Below are 13,915 nucleotides of genomic sequence, written 5' to 3' on the forward strand. Positions count from 1 at the left end.
TCTGATGGACCACAGTCCATGAGGTCGCAGCACATGCATGCTACAGTAGTGCACAGAACTCAGGAAAAGAGTTTACTTACTAGACTATTGGTTTATTACAAAGGATACAAACGAACAGCCAGATAAAGACATTCCCAGGGTGAGTTCCAGAAGGGTCCCGAGTACAGCAGCTTCTATCTCAGAGGAGTTTGGGGTGTGAAACCCTCTGACACAAGCTGTGTTCTTTTTATTTTTTATTTCGGTCATGAAACACAGCCTGTGGGATCTTACTTCCCCGACCAGGGATTGAACCTGCAGCCCCTGCATTGGAAATGCAGAATCTTAACCACTGGATCACCAGGGAAGTCCCAAACATGCTGTGTTCTCCTTCACCAACCCCAAAGCTCTCAGAACCCTATTATTTAGGAGTTTTATAGACATGGGCATGATTGATTAAGTCATTGGCCATTGGTAACTATTTCAACCTCCATCCCCCTCTTCCCTCCCCAGGAGAAACAGGTGTGGGCTGTGGGAGAGACTCAAAATTCCAACCCTCTGATTGGTTCCCCTGGCAACCCCCACCTCCATCCTTAGGGGCTTTCCAATAGGCCCCTCATTAACATAAACTCAGCTGAAGTTGAAAGGGGCTTGTTATAAATAACAAAAGACACCTTTATCCTCTTACCACTTAAGAAATTCCAAGGGTTTTAGGAGGTACCAGGAACAGGCTGAAGACTAACTGTATATTTCTTAATATAAATCTTGCTGGCTCCTCAGCTGGGAACACTCACTCCTCTAGCCCTCCCATTAACTGTTCCTGACCCCTCTCCCAGCCAGTAACCTTGATCTCGGGTGACCTCGGCCCACAACGGCTGGGAGCAGGGCTTGGGTTCCCAGCTGGAGACTGAGGCTGGCTCGCAGCGGTGAGAGAACAGATCCTAGCCACTAGACCAGAGGTTGGCGACAAGGGCCCTGGCCCTTTGGCTTTGCAGAAGAGAATTTCCACAAGGGCGGAAAGTAGTGAAGCAAGTATTAAGAGGAAAAGAGTACAGAGCCTGTGGATAGCACACAGCAGACTCAGAGGGAAAGTCCCTGAGTCGCGCCCTCGTGGCAGTTTGAATCATATTTATGGGCCATTTCGTCTGGGTTTCCTTTGGGCAATCATTTTGGCTTTCCTGGTTCACAGTCCATATTGTGTATATCTCAGGATTCTCCCATGTGTGCACACGCACCTCTTAGCCAAGGTGGATTTTACCTAAAAGGCGTCTAGGTAAGGAACATCTCTTGACATAACTCCCCTTGGGCCTCCAAGGAACCTTTTCCACACATGCGTGATCAGGAAGGTCTCCTGAGTAGCAGAATAGAAATATGTGGTCTGAGTAGGGCCCAGTCTCTTTCCTTGCTGCTGCTGCTGCTAAGTCGCTTTAGTCGTGTCCAGCTCTGTGCGATCCCGTAGACGGAAGCCCACCAGGCTCCCCCATCCCTGGGATTCTCCAGGCAAGAACACTGGAGTGGGTTACCATTTCCTTCTCCAATATATGAAAGTGAGAAGTGAAAGGGAAGTCGCTCAGTTGTGTCCGACTCTTCATGACCCCATGGACTGCAGCCCACCAGGCTCCTCCATCCATGGGATTTTTCAGGCAAGAGTACTGGAGTGGGGTGCCATTGCCTTCTCCGGCCTCCTTCCTTAATTATCCTGCTATTCTTGTCTTGGAGCTTCAGTCCATAGGTAATGAATATCCAATCATTTTACCCCTGAGTGCCCATCTGCCTCCTGCCTCAGCTTCACTCTGTGCTCCCACACTCCTTCACAGGTCCTCCCATTCTAACGGTACACACACACACACACACATACCCCAAACCAAAATCACACCAGTCTATCTGCTGGAGAAAGCTTCTTTGTAGAATGAAAACAACCAGGGACATGCTAACCAGAGAGAGAAAAAGCAAGCACCAATGAGATGCAGTAGGCCATGAGCGGGACATTCTCTCCTCAGGACCTGAAGCTGAGGGGTTGTGAAACCTGGAGCTGCTGCAGCCATTATGTGCCTCTGAGGTTAGGGCTTGAAATAGGAGCCACTGTGAAGGACAATAAGAAAAAGGAAAGAAAGAGATGAGACGTCCCGGTGACAGCACTGTCGCTATTACCGTGCCCCATCCGTGTCTCTGGCCTCTGAGATTTCTAGTCCTAATGACAGTATTTACCCTGAAGTAGTTAGAATCATCTGGGGCAAATTTTAAAAGTACCTAGACCTGGTCCCACCCCCCACCCCACCCCCAGAAATTCTGGCTCCCTGGGTGTGAGGTGGAGCAGCCCTGGCAGAATAGGTAGGGAAAGGAGAGGAGCAGAAAGAGGAAAACAGCATTTCAGCCAGATTTTCTCGTTTAGATAAGGTTGGTCTAAGAAAACAAGGCTTCGTGCCTGTCATACAAGACAAACACCAGACTTCATTTCCTCTCTCCTCCCCATTCACTGGAAGAAATCGGAGCTCCTAGACATTTTGGTGGAAAGCAGGAGCAGAAACTGCAATGGGAAAGACTTAATTCTAGAAAATAGGAGCTTCCCTGGTGGTCCAGTGGTTGAGAATCTGACTTGCAATGCAGAGGACCTGGGCTCGATTCCTGGCTGGGAACTAAAATCCCACATGCCTCGGAGCTACTGAGCTGCAGCGCCAATACTAGAGTTGGTAAACTGCAATGAAAGATCAGACTTCGTGTAATGAAGATCCCATATGCTGCCGCTAAGACGTGATGCAGCCAAATACTTTTTTTCTTTTAATTCTAGGAAACGATTGGAGGGAGCCCTTTGGCTTTTGAGAAGAAGGAAGTTTCCTCCACCCACTGTGTCTTTTGATTTTGGAAATTAAAGATGCTGAACACCCAGAGCCTATAGCAACCTCTTGGAGGAGGGTGGTAAGTTGCTGGCAGGTGCCCACTAGGACAAAGACAGGACGGAAAGGCCTGGCTGTGAATCGTGGGCCAAGGGCACCACACGGAGGATTCTGGACTTCAGCCTGTGTCGGCTGAACCATGGATGCCTGAGAAGCCCCCGACAGGCGGCAGAGGCTCTGAACCATCCCCAGGCCCAAGGTCAAGATGACCTTCTGAATGTATCTAACGCTGTATGGTTTCAGTGTGTCAGTGAACGTTGACATTCTAGGAATCAGCAAACTAAAATGGACTGGAATGGGTGAATTTAACTCAGATGACCATTATATCTACTACTGCGGGCAGGAATCCCTCAGAAGAAATGGAGTAGCCATCATGGTCAACAAAAGAGTCCGAAATGCAGTACTTGGACGCACTCTCAAAAATGACGGAATGATCTCTGTTTGTTTCCAAGGCAAACGATTCAGTATCACAGTAATCCAAGTCTATGCCCCAACCAGTAAGGCTGAAGAAGCTGAAGTTGAACAGTTCTATGAAGACCTACAAGACTTTTTAGAACTAACACCCAAAACAGATGTCCTCTTCACTATAGGAGACTGGAATGCAAAAGTAGGAAGTCAAGAAACACCTGGAGTAACAGGCAAATTTGGCCTTGGAATACAAAATAAAGCAGGGTGAAGACTAATAGAGTTTTACCAAGAAAATGCGCTGGTCATAGCAAACACCCTCTTCCAACAACACAAGAGAAGACTTTGCACATGGACATCACCAGATGGTCAACACCGAAATCAGATTGATTATATTCTTTGCAGCCGAAGATGGAGAAGCTCTATACAGTCAACAAAAACAAGACCAGGAGTTGACTGTGGCTCAGATCATGAACTCCTTATTACCAAAATCAGACTTAAATTGAAGAAAGTAGGGAAAACCACTCGACCATTCAGGTATGACCTAAATCAAATCCCTTATGATTATACAGTGGAAGTGAGAAATAGATTTAAGGGACTAGATCTGATGGATAGAGTGCCTCATGAACTATGGAATGAGGTTCGTCACATTGTACAGGAGACGGGGATCAAGACCATCCCCATGGAAAAGAAATGCAAAAAAGCAAAATGGCTGTCTGAGGAGGCCTTCCAAATAGCTGTGAAAAGAAGAGAGGCGAAAAACAAAGGCGAAAAGGAAAGATACAAGCATCTGAATGAAGAGTTCCAAAGAATAGCAAGAAGACATAAGAAAGCCTTCTTCCGTGATCAATGCAAAGAAATAGAGGAAAACAACAGAATGGGAAAGACTAGAGATCTCTTCAAGAAAATTAGAGATACCAAGGGAACGTTTCGTGCAAAGATGGGCTCGATAAAGGACAGAAATGGTATGGACCTAACAGAAGCAGAAGATATTAAGAAGAGGTGGCTAGAATACACGGAAGAACTGGTCAAAAAAGATCTTCACGACCCACATAATCACGATGGTGTGATCACTCATCTAGAGCCAGACATCCTAGAATGTGAAGTCAAGTGGGCCTTAGAAAGCATCACTATGAACAAAGCTAGTGGAGGTGATGGAATTCCAGTTGAGCTATTTCAAATCCTGAAAGATGATGCTGTGAAAGTGCTGCACTCAATATGCCAGCAAATTTGGAAAACTCAGCAGTGGCCACAGGACTGGAAAAGGTCAGTTTTCATTCCAATTCCAAAGAAAGGCAATGCCAAAGAATGCTCAAACTACCACACAATTGCACTCATCTCACATGCTAGTAAAGTAATGCTCAAAATTCTCCAAGCCAGGCTTCAGCAATATGTGAACCATGAACTTCCTGATGTTCAAGCTGGTTTTAGAAAAGGCAGAGGAACCAGAGATCAAATTGCCAACATCCGCTGGATCATGGAAAAAGCAAGAGAGTTCCAGAAACACATCTATTTCTGCTTTATTGACTATGCCAAAGCCTTTGACTGTGTGGATCACAATAAACTGTGGAAAATTCTGAAAGAGATGAGAATACCAGACCACCTGACCTGCCTCTTGAGAAATCTGTATGCAGGTGAGGAAGCAACAGTTAGAACTGGACATGGAACAACAGACTGGTTTCAAATAGGAAAAGGAGTATGTCAAGGCTGTATATTGTCACCCTGCTTATTTAACTTATATGCAAAGTACATTATGAGAAACGCTGGACGGGAAGAAACACAAGCTGGAATCAAGATTGCCAGAAGAATTATCAATAACCTCAGATATGCAGATGACACCACCCTTATGGCAGAAAGTGAAGAGGAACTAAAAAGCCTCTTGATGAAAGTGAAAGAGGAGAGTGAAAAAGCTGGCTTAAAGCTCAACATTCAGAAAACGAAGATCATGGCATCCGGTCCCATCACTTCATGGGAAATAGATGGGGAGACAGTGGAAACAGATCAGACTTTATTTTGGGGGGGCTCCAAAATCACTGCAGATGGTGACTGTAGCCATGAAATTAAAAGACGCTTACTCCTTGGAAGAAAAGTTATGACCAACCTAGATAGCATATTAAAAAGCAGAGACATTACTTTGCCAACAGAAGTCCGTCTAGTCAAGGCTATGGTTTTTCCTGTGGTCATGTATGGATGTGAGAGTTGGACTGTGAAGAAGGCTGAGAGCAGAAGAATTGATGCTTTTGAACTGTGGTGTTGGAGAAGACTCTTGAGAGTCCCTTGGACTGCAGAGATCCAACCAGTCCATCCTAAAGGTGATCAGTCCTGGGTGTTCACTGGAAGGACTGATGGTGAAGCTGAAACTCCAATACTTTGTCCACCTCATGTGAAGAGTTGACTCATTGGAAAAGACTCTGATGCTGGGAGGGATTGGGGGCAGGAGGAGAAGGGGACAACAGAGGATGAAATGGCTGGATGGCATCACTGACTCGATGGACATGAGTTTGAGTGAACTCCGGGAGTTGGTGATGGACAGGGAGGCCTGGCGTGCTGCGATTCATGGGGTCGCAAAGAGTCGGACATGACTGAGAGACTGAACTGAACTGAACTGAAAGCTGTATGGGACTGAGTCTGTGGTCAGTCCCCGCCAATCACCGTCTGCACAGACTGGCGTGGCCCTGGTCTGGAAGGCGTGGAGGAAGTAAAGAGTCTTCTGGACTGTACAAGGTGCTTCGCAAAACAATCGCAACACCTGCCATTCATTTCCAAACATCTCCAGGAGCAGCCAGGAAAAGTCTGGCCAGGCCAGCACTTGGAAACTTTGTAACTTTGCAGAGGAGACCAGTGACTTCCTCCTGGCCCTGAGAGTGGCTGCAAACTCCTCAAACTCAGGTGAAGTATTCTTCATGCAACCCTAACTCCTCCGCAGGCAGGAAACAGTCCCAGAATCAAGAGACAGAAGTCAGAGAAGTAATAAAAACAAGATGATACAGGTTAAATGCATTCCTACTGATTTTATTGTCAGCTGATGCCGTTTATGCTCCAAACAACCCTACGGGTAGGCACTATTTTTATTCTCTCCATTGTACACATAAGCAAACTGACGCCCAGAGAGTTAAACTAATTTGCCCAGGGTCACTCAGCTCGTCAGTGGCATTGGTTGGAACTAGGACCTCCAGTTCTGAGTCCCCAGCAACTTGGCTCTTACTCGGTCACTCCTGTGACTTGGCATCACAAATCGCCAGCCAGAGGACCACTCCGGACTCATCTCTGGACGGTGTAGGCTCTGGCTGTGGGACCAGAGGTCAGCCTATCTCACCCATGCTGACTGGTCTCCAAGGAACCCTGAGTGGGTCACCCTGCTGGCCAGGGCTCATGAAAGTGGGGGTGGGGGGAGGCCATGCAAGAACCTTTAGCTGTCCTGCCACCAGGCCCTGGACCCACCCCAACCATTTTCAGCCACCTTCTTGAGGTGAAGTGTAAGGGTCTCTGGCTTCAAGAAGAAAGCCATACTTTCCAGCGGGTCACCCTCCTGGCCAGGGCTCATGAAAGTGGGGGTCGGGGGAGGCTGTGCAAGAGGCTTTAGCTGTCCTGCCACCGGGCCCTGGACCAACCCCAGCCACCTTCTTAGGTGAAGTGTAAGGGTCTCTGGCTTCAAGAAGAAAGCCAGAGTTTCCAGGACTGGGCGTCAGGCTGAGGCCCTGACGACACAGGTGAAGACTGGGAAGTATTACAGAGAGAACCAGAGGAGCGCAGAGACTCACGCCCGTGGATAACAGGCCAGAACTGCTCAAGCCCCTCCTGGCTCTGAATTCAGTGTGGCTGCCACTGAATACCCCAGGGGGTGGGGGTGTGAGCCTCCCTCTCAGGGGGCGCGAGGATAAATGAAATAACACAGCGAAGAACTCAGAATAGTGTCTGACCTGCAAGCACCACATGGCTTCTCCAGATCCCCCAGGCTTCCTCTGGGTCTTCCCACAAGTGTTACTTGGTGACATCCCTGACCACCGGCCCTAGAGTCCCCCACCACCACCAGCATCACCCCCAGTTCAGTTCAGTTCAGTCTCTCAGTCGTGTCCGACTCTTTGCGACCCCATGAATCGCAGCACGCCAGGCCTCCCTGTCAATCACCAACTCCCAGAGCTCACTCAGACTCACGTCCATCAAATCGGTGATGTCATCCAGCCATCTCATCCTCTGTCGTCCCCTTCTCCTCCTGCCCCCAATCCCTCCCAGCATCAGAGTCTTTTCCAATGAGTCAACTCTTCACATGAGGTGGCCAAAGTACTGGCGTTTCAGCTTCAGCATCATTCCTTCCAAAGAAGTCCCAGGGCTGATCTCCTTCAGAATGGACTGGTTGGATCTCCTTGCAGTCCAAGGGACTCTCAAGAGTCTTCTCCAACACCACAGTTCAAAAGCATCAGTTCTTCGGTGCTCAGCTTCCATCACCCCCAGCCCTCGCCAAACCCCCTTCCGCTTCATTTCTCTCCTGGGCACTTTTCTCCATCTAACCTAGCTTCTCAGCAAGATCAAGCCCAGCTTGCTCCTCCTTGGCGAGTCCCCCAGGCCCTGGCATGAGCCACTCCAAGCCCCACGCTGAGCTCAAATCAATGCTTCTCGAAATTGAACCTGCAGAGTCATCACCAGGGATCTTGTTAAATATAGAAATGAAATCAGCAGGGCTGGGTGGGCAGGAGGATCAGCCTTTGGAGGTCATTCCCAGGCCATGAGCCGGAATTCAGGCTCTAGAATTTACCCTACAGGCTAATGTTCTTTTTTCATTTTTCTTCTTTTCTCCCCCCACCTGCCTCCTGCGCACTTCTCTTTCTGCTCACTATCACTCTGTTCCAGCTTTTCTCTGTTCCACTCTTTCAATCCCTTGCCTTCTGTCTTCCCATCTCTCCATCGCTCCATCTCTGTCTTTTTAAAAACATTTATTTTATTTGGCTGGGTCAGGTCTTTAGTTGTGGCATATGGGCTCCCTGACCAGGGATCAAACCCAGGTCCCCTGCCCTGGGAGCTCAGAGTCTTAGCCACCAGACCACCAGGGAAGTTCCACTCCATCTCTTGATCACCCTTCCTAACTCCCTTCTCATCTCTTCCTTTTCTTTCCCCTGCCCTACGCTGCCCCCCTCCTCCCCACCATTAGGTGCCCCAGGAAGTAATTGGTACCCTCAGGAATTGTCCCAACCTACTGGACTCAAAGTTCAAATTCCCTGATTCGAGGGGATTCCAGGTAAGTAGCAGGACTCCTTGTGTGCAGAGGAAAAACAAGATTAAAATGTAGCTATTCAGAGCTGGGCTCATCACATTCCCTTCTTAATAACCACGTAATGACTCCTATTAACAGCCCATCAAAGGCAATTACGCCTCTGAAGGAACAAAGGCTCCCACAAGCTATTTTTCTCACTGTTTGTAGCAAATGGCTCTTATTCCACACCTGCATCCTAACTGCTCCTCCTCTTCTGAGGGCAAATGGTACAGATTTGTCTTCTTTCTCTAGCAGCTTCTTAGCAGACCGCTCCTCGCCTACCCCTTCCAAAGGGACAGAGAGGGACCCTGGGAAAATTTTCATAGTCTTTTCCTCTTTTGCATTTACTGAGGACATTTGATGGAGGCACAAGAAATCAAAAATCTGTCTGGCAGAAATACTCATAAGCACTTCTGCTTACAAGCTTGTTTATGCAGTGTGGATTGTAGGAGTGGAAAATCAGAAATTACCTCCATGACCATCACAGTCAAGTTCAGTAGAATACTGGAGAGTCACAAAAACAAATAGGTGGACCCAGAGCAATAATAAGAGCCTATGCTGACAAATCTAGACAGCACATTAAAAAGCAGAGATATCACTTTGCTGACAAAGGTCCATATAGTCAAACCTATGGTTTATTCCAGAAGTCACATATGGATGTGAGAGTTGGATCGTAAAGAAGGCTGAGCACCGAAGAATTGATGCTTTTGAACTGTGGTGCTGGAGAAGACTCTTGAGAGTCCCTTGGACTGCAAGGAGATCAAACCAGTCAATCCTAAAGGAAATCAGTCTGAATATTCATTGGAAGGATTGAGGCTGAAGCTGAAGCTCCAATACTTGGCCACCTGATACGAGAAGCCAGCTCATTGGAAAAGACCCTGGTGCTGGGTAAGACTGAAGGTAGGAGAAGAAAGGAGCAACAGAGGAGGAAATGGCTGGATGGTATCACCGAATCGATGGACATGAGTTTGAACAAGCTCCAGGAGATAGTGAAGGACAGGGAAGCGTGGCACACTGCAGTTCATGGGGTCCAAAGAGTCAGACACCACTGAGTGACTGAACAACAAAAACATTGAGTTTTACTTACTGTGTGCCCACTCCTGCGGTGAACACTCGACACACATTGTCTCATTTAATGAACAGGGGACTTCCCTGGTGGTGTAGTGGTTAAGAATATGCCTTCCAACTCGAGGGACACAAGGTGGATCTTTGGTTGGGGAACTAAGATCCCACATGTCTGCTACAACTAAGCCCAATTCAACTACTGAGCTCACACACTCTGGAGCCTGTGCACAGCTAAAGAGAAGCCCACAGGCCACAGCTAAGACCTGATGCAGCCAGATAAATAAATATGGTTTTAATGTCACAACAACCCTGGGAAAATTCTTATCCTCATTTCCTGGCAAAGGAAACAAAGCTTAGGTGTTTGGTTTTTTTTTAATTATTTTTTTTTAATTTTTTTATTTTTATTTATTTATTTATTTGTTTTTACTTTACAATACAATATTGGTTTTGCTATACATTGACATGAATCCACCACAGGTGTACATGAGTTCCCAACCCTGAACCCCCCTCCCACCATCCTCCCCATAAGCTTAGGTGTTTCCCCAAACTGAATTTCACTTCTCAGTAATCAATGTCTAATCTTTAAGCAAATTCTAGGCTTTTTTTAAGTATAGAAAGTATATACAAGTACTTGGAAAGTACATAAAAAGTAAAACAAAATCTACTAGAAAGTAATTAGGAGAATATCCTTATGACCCTGGCGTAGGCAATGAAAATATAGCAGGACACAAAAATATAGCTAGACTTCAGAACAAGCAGTGGGTGTTATTTACCCATCCACCCTGGTAGCTCAGACGGTAAAGCATCTGCCTGACACGTGGGAGACCCAGGTTCAACCCCTGGGTTGGGAAGATCCCCTGGAGAAGGAAATGGCAACCCAGTCCAGTACTTTTGCCTGGAAAATCCCATGGATTTCCAGGAGCCTGGTAGGCTACATTCCATGGGGTCACAAAGTGTCGACATGACTGAGCGACTTCACTTTCCTGTGTATGTACTATCTCGGTAGGCAGGGAAGGTGAGAGGCTACTGCAGAAGAGCTTGTTCAGCAGATGCAGCCCCACTTCACATTTCAGTTTGGAATTCCGCCTGGGAAAGAGGAGGTTATAACCTCAGGGAAGGAAGAACCATCACTGGGACATTCCCAAACAGGGCCCCGGAGAAGGCAATGGCACCCCACTCCAGTACTCTTGCCTGGAAAATCCCATGGATGGAGGGGCCTGGTAGGCTGCAGTCCATGGGGTCGCGAAGAGGCGGACACGACTGAGCGAGTTCACTTTCACTTTTCACTTTCATGCATTGGAGAAGGAAATGGCAACCCACTCCAGTGTTCTTGCCTGGAGAATCCCAGGGTCGGGGGAGCCTGGTGGGCTGCGGTCTATGGGGTCGCACAGAGTCGACACGACTGAAGCGACTTAGCAAACAGGGCCCCAGGCGCCGCGGTGATGGACACCAGGGGGCGCCCTTCAGACAGTGGGTCCAGCGGCGCAGGCTGGAGTGAATCAAGCCTTTCGCTTCCCAGCTGTCCCAGGGACAGAATCAGAACTCCCCAGAGAGGTCAGCAACTGGGAAGAAAGGCTGAGGGACCACTGTGCCCCCACAACACTCCATGGTTTACAGAATGCCTTCACCCACACTCTATCCTCACGCCAGCCGTGTGGGGGCGGGGCGGGGAGGGGGCTGCCCGCACGCGGGGCTCCCCCCGCACTGTGGATAAGGCAGTGGTTGAAAAGGGTAAATTGCTCAGTCGTGTTGAGTTCTTTAGGATCCCATGAACTGTAGCCCTCCAGGCTCCTTTGTCCATGGGATTCTCCAGGCAAGAATACTGGAGTTGGGTTGCCATGCACTCCTCCAGGGGATCTTCCCACCCAGAGACTGAACCCAGGTCTCCTGCCTTGCAGGCAGACTCTTTATCCTCTGAGTCACCAGGGAAGCCCAAGGCAGTAGTTAAGTAAAATGAAGCTTCTTAGCCAGTGACCAGCAGAGCCAGCTGCCAGGCTTGGTGCCCGGGAGGCCCTCCTGCCACCTCCCTGCTCTGTCACCTTATCTCATGCAACTCATGGGATCCCAGCTTCCAGGAGGTTCAGTGGGAGCATGATTACATCATTTAAAGTCGTACGTGTGGACACATACATGAACCTGAGGTGGGAGAGGGGTGGGAAGTGAAAGGGATCAGAAAATGCCACCCCCAAATTTGCCACTTTGCACTAAGAGAACTTTGAGCCGAGGGCAATTGAACAGCAAAAACAAAGAAGCTTCTGCCCTCCCCCATCTGCCTAAAAGCAGCACAGAAGTTTCCTTTTGTGAAGGTGTTTCCTTCCCAGTTCCTGTACCAGGAGATCAAGTCTATCACTGGAGACACTCATCCCTGAGATACATCTGCACAAACAAACCTTACCAAAATAACCCTTAACTTCCCTTCATTTCAATAAAATTTATCTTCCTACAATTCATCTTCTACACAATTTATATAAGTGGGATGTAAGTCGTCAGGTCTGACTGTTTCTTGGGGCTTCACTTTTCTATGAAGAGCCTGTGGCTAAAAAGAGAGATGCCACCAGGGTGGACACAGGTCTCACCCTGCTCCTCCCAGACTTTGATTCTTCACAAAAAAATTAAAATATCAACATTGAATCCTATTTGTATGAATTCTCTGTTGTTCATATGGCAGTTTTCAGTTTAGTTTGCAGGCCTCAGATACAGAACCTAAGAGGATAGAAGAAAACTTTTTTTCCTCCCCTACAGCAGTGTTGCACTCTGAAAGAGAGATGTCAGCAGAGCCCAGCTGAGCTGACTAGGGGCCCCAGCTAAAGGGTAAAGGGGAGATACCTAGCTGCCAGAGTGGGGAAGGGTAGATGCTCAAGCTATCACAACTATGTAACTTTGAGAACATGGAGCCAGGCAGGCCTCCCCTGGGACTTCATGATCCCCTATCTCCCACTGCAGCTGAAGCTGTCGCCTCTTTGCAAGGCTTCACCAAGGTGTCCTGTCTTTACTTACCCAGGAGGTGAGGGTATCTTGGTCACAGCAGGCTGTGTGGGGCCTCTGACAGCAGAATCAAGTTTGGGAGGATCAGGGGGAGACCTGTGTCCTCCCTGATGGTATCTCTCTCTCTCTCTGTCTTTAGCCACAGGCTCTCAGAAGTCCCTGGCCTGGGTTCAGACCATGAGACAGCCCACACACTGCTCCTAAAATGCCTCTGGGGCTGTTAACTCACCCCCAGGGACTTTTATGTACATAACCAGGGTGCTTCTTCAAGAAACCAAGTAAGAAATGGCACTGTGTGGAGGCTGGGGATGCTGACCCTTGTCTCGTTTACCTGCAGGTCAGAGCCCAGGGCACCTGGAACGGGTGGGACCAGCCAGTAAGCATGGTGGCTAGAGGGGCACTGACTTCTTCCACAGTTCCCCTGTGCCTGGGACCCGACCCAGCTCCAGAGAACAGAACTGCAGGCTCAGAATCTCCAGGCCAGCTGTGGGGATTTGATGAGGGATTTGTCCTCATTGTTCAGAAACTAGTCTACATTTTCTTCTTCTGTAAACCAGGGCTGGTTACAGCGGAACTCCAGTGAGAGGAAAGTCATTTACATTAACCAAGGGGAAAGGCTCTTGATCACAGAAGCCCCCAGACGTTAAAACCCTTGAAGGACAACCAGCATTGTCCTTCAAGAAGAAATACCCAGCTTCCAAGCCTCCTGCCTACATTTGGGGAAAACCCTACAGTTGTGTGCTGAATTGTGTCCACCCAAAATTCATATCGTGAAATCCTACCCCTTGAGTACCTCAGACAATGGCTGTATTTAAAGACGCATGTATGCATGCTAAGTCGCATCAATCGTGTCAGACTCTTTGTGACCTCATTGTAGCCTACCAGGCTCACCTGTCCATTGGATTCTGCAGGCAAGAATACTGGAGTGGGTTGCCATGCCCTCCTCCAGGAAACCTTCCCAACCCAGGGACTGAACCTGCATCTCTTATGTCTCCTGCATTGGCAGGCAGGTTCTTTACCACTAGCACCACCTGGGAAGCCCCATATTTGGAGATAAGGTCCTTAAAGAGGGGATTCATGTTATGGGGGTGGGCCCCAATCCAATCTGAGTGGTGTCCTTATAAGAAGAGGAGCATAAGACACAGACACACAGGGAAGACAGCTGTCTACAAGCCGAGGAGAGAGGCCTCAGAAGAATCCATCCCTGCAGACACTTTGATCTCAGACTTCCAGCTTCCAGAACTGAGGGACTTTCTACTGTCTAAGCCACACAGCCTGTAGGACCCAGGAAGCAGAACATGCCAGATCCGAGTCCTCAATCCATCTAACAGAGGCCTCCCCG

The 13,915-nt window shown here is 48.4% G+C and overlaps 1 non-coding gene across 1 annotated transcript; it reads right to left on the minus strand.

The window, feature by feature from the left end:
- Positions 1 to 270: 270 nt before the first annotated feature.
- On the minus strand, positions 271 to 343 carry TRNAG-UCC (transfer RNA glycine (anticodon UCC)). Its single transcript has one exon. It is a non-coding gene; the product is annotated as a tRNA-Gly (tRNA).
- Between the last annotated feature and the right edge of the window lie 13,572 nt (positions 344 to 13,915).

Source organism: Capricornis sumatraensis, chromosome 23 (assembly GCF_032405125.1).
Source record: "Capricornis sumatraensis isolate serow.1 chromosome 23, serow.2, whole genome shotgun sequence".
Classification (NCBI taxonomy): Eukaryota; Metazoa; Chordata; class Mammalia; order Artiodactyla; family Bovidae; genus Capricornis; species Capricornis sumatraensis.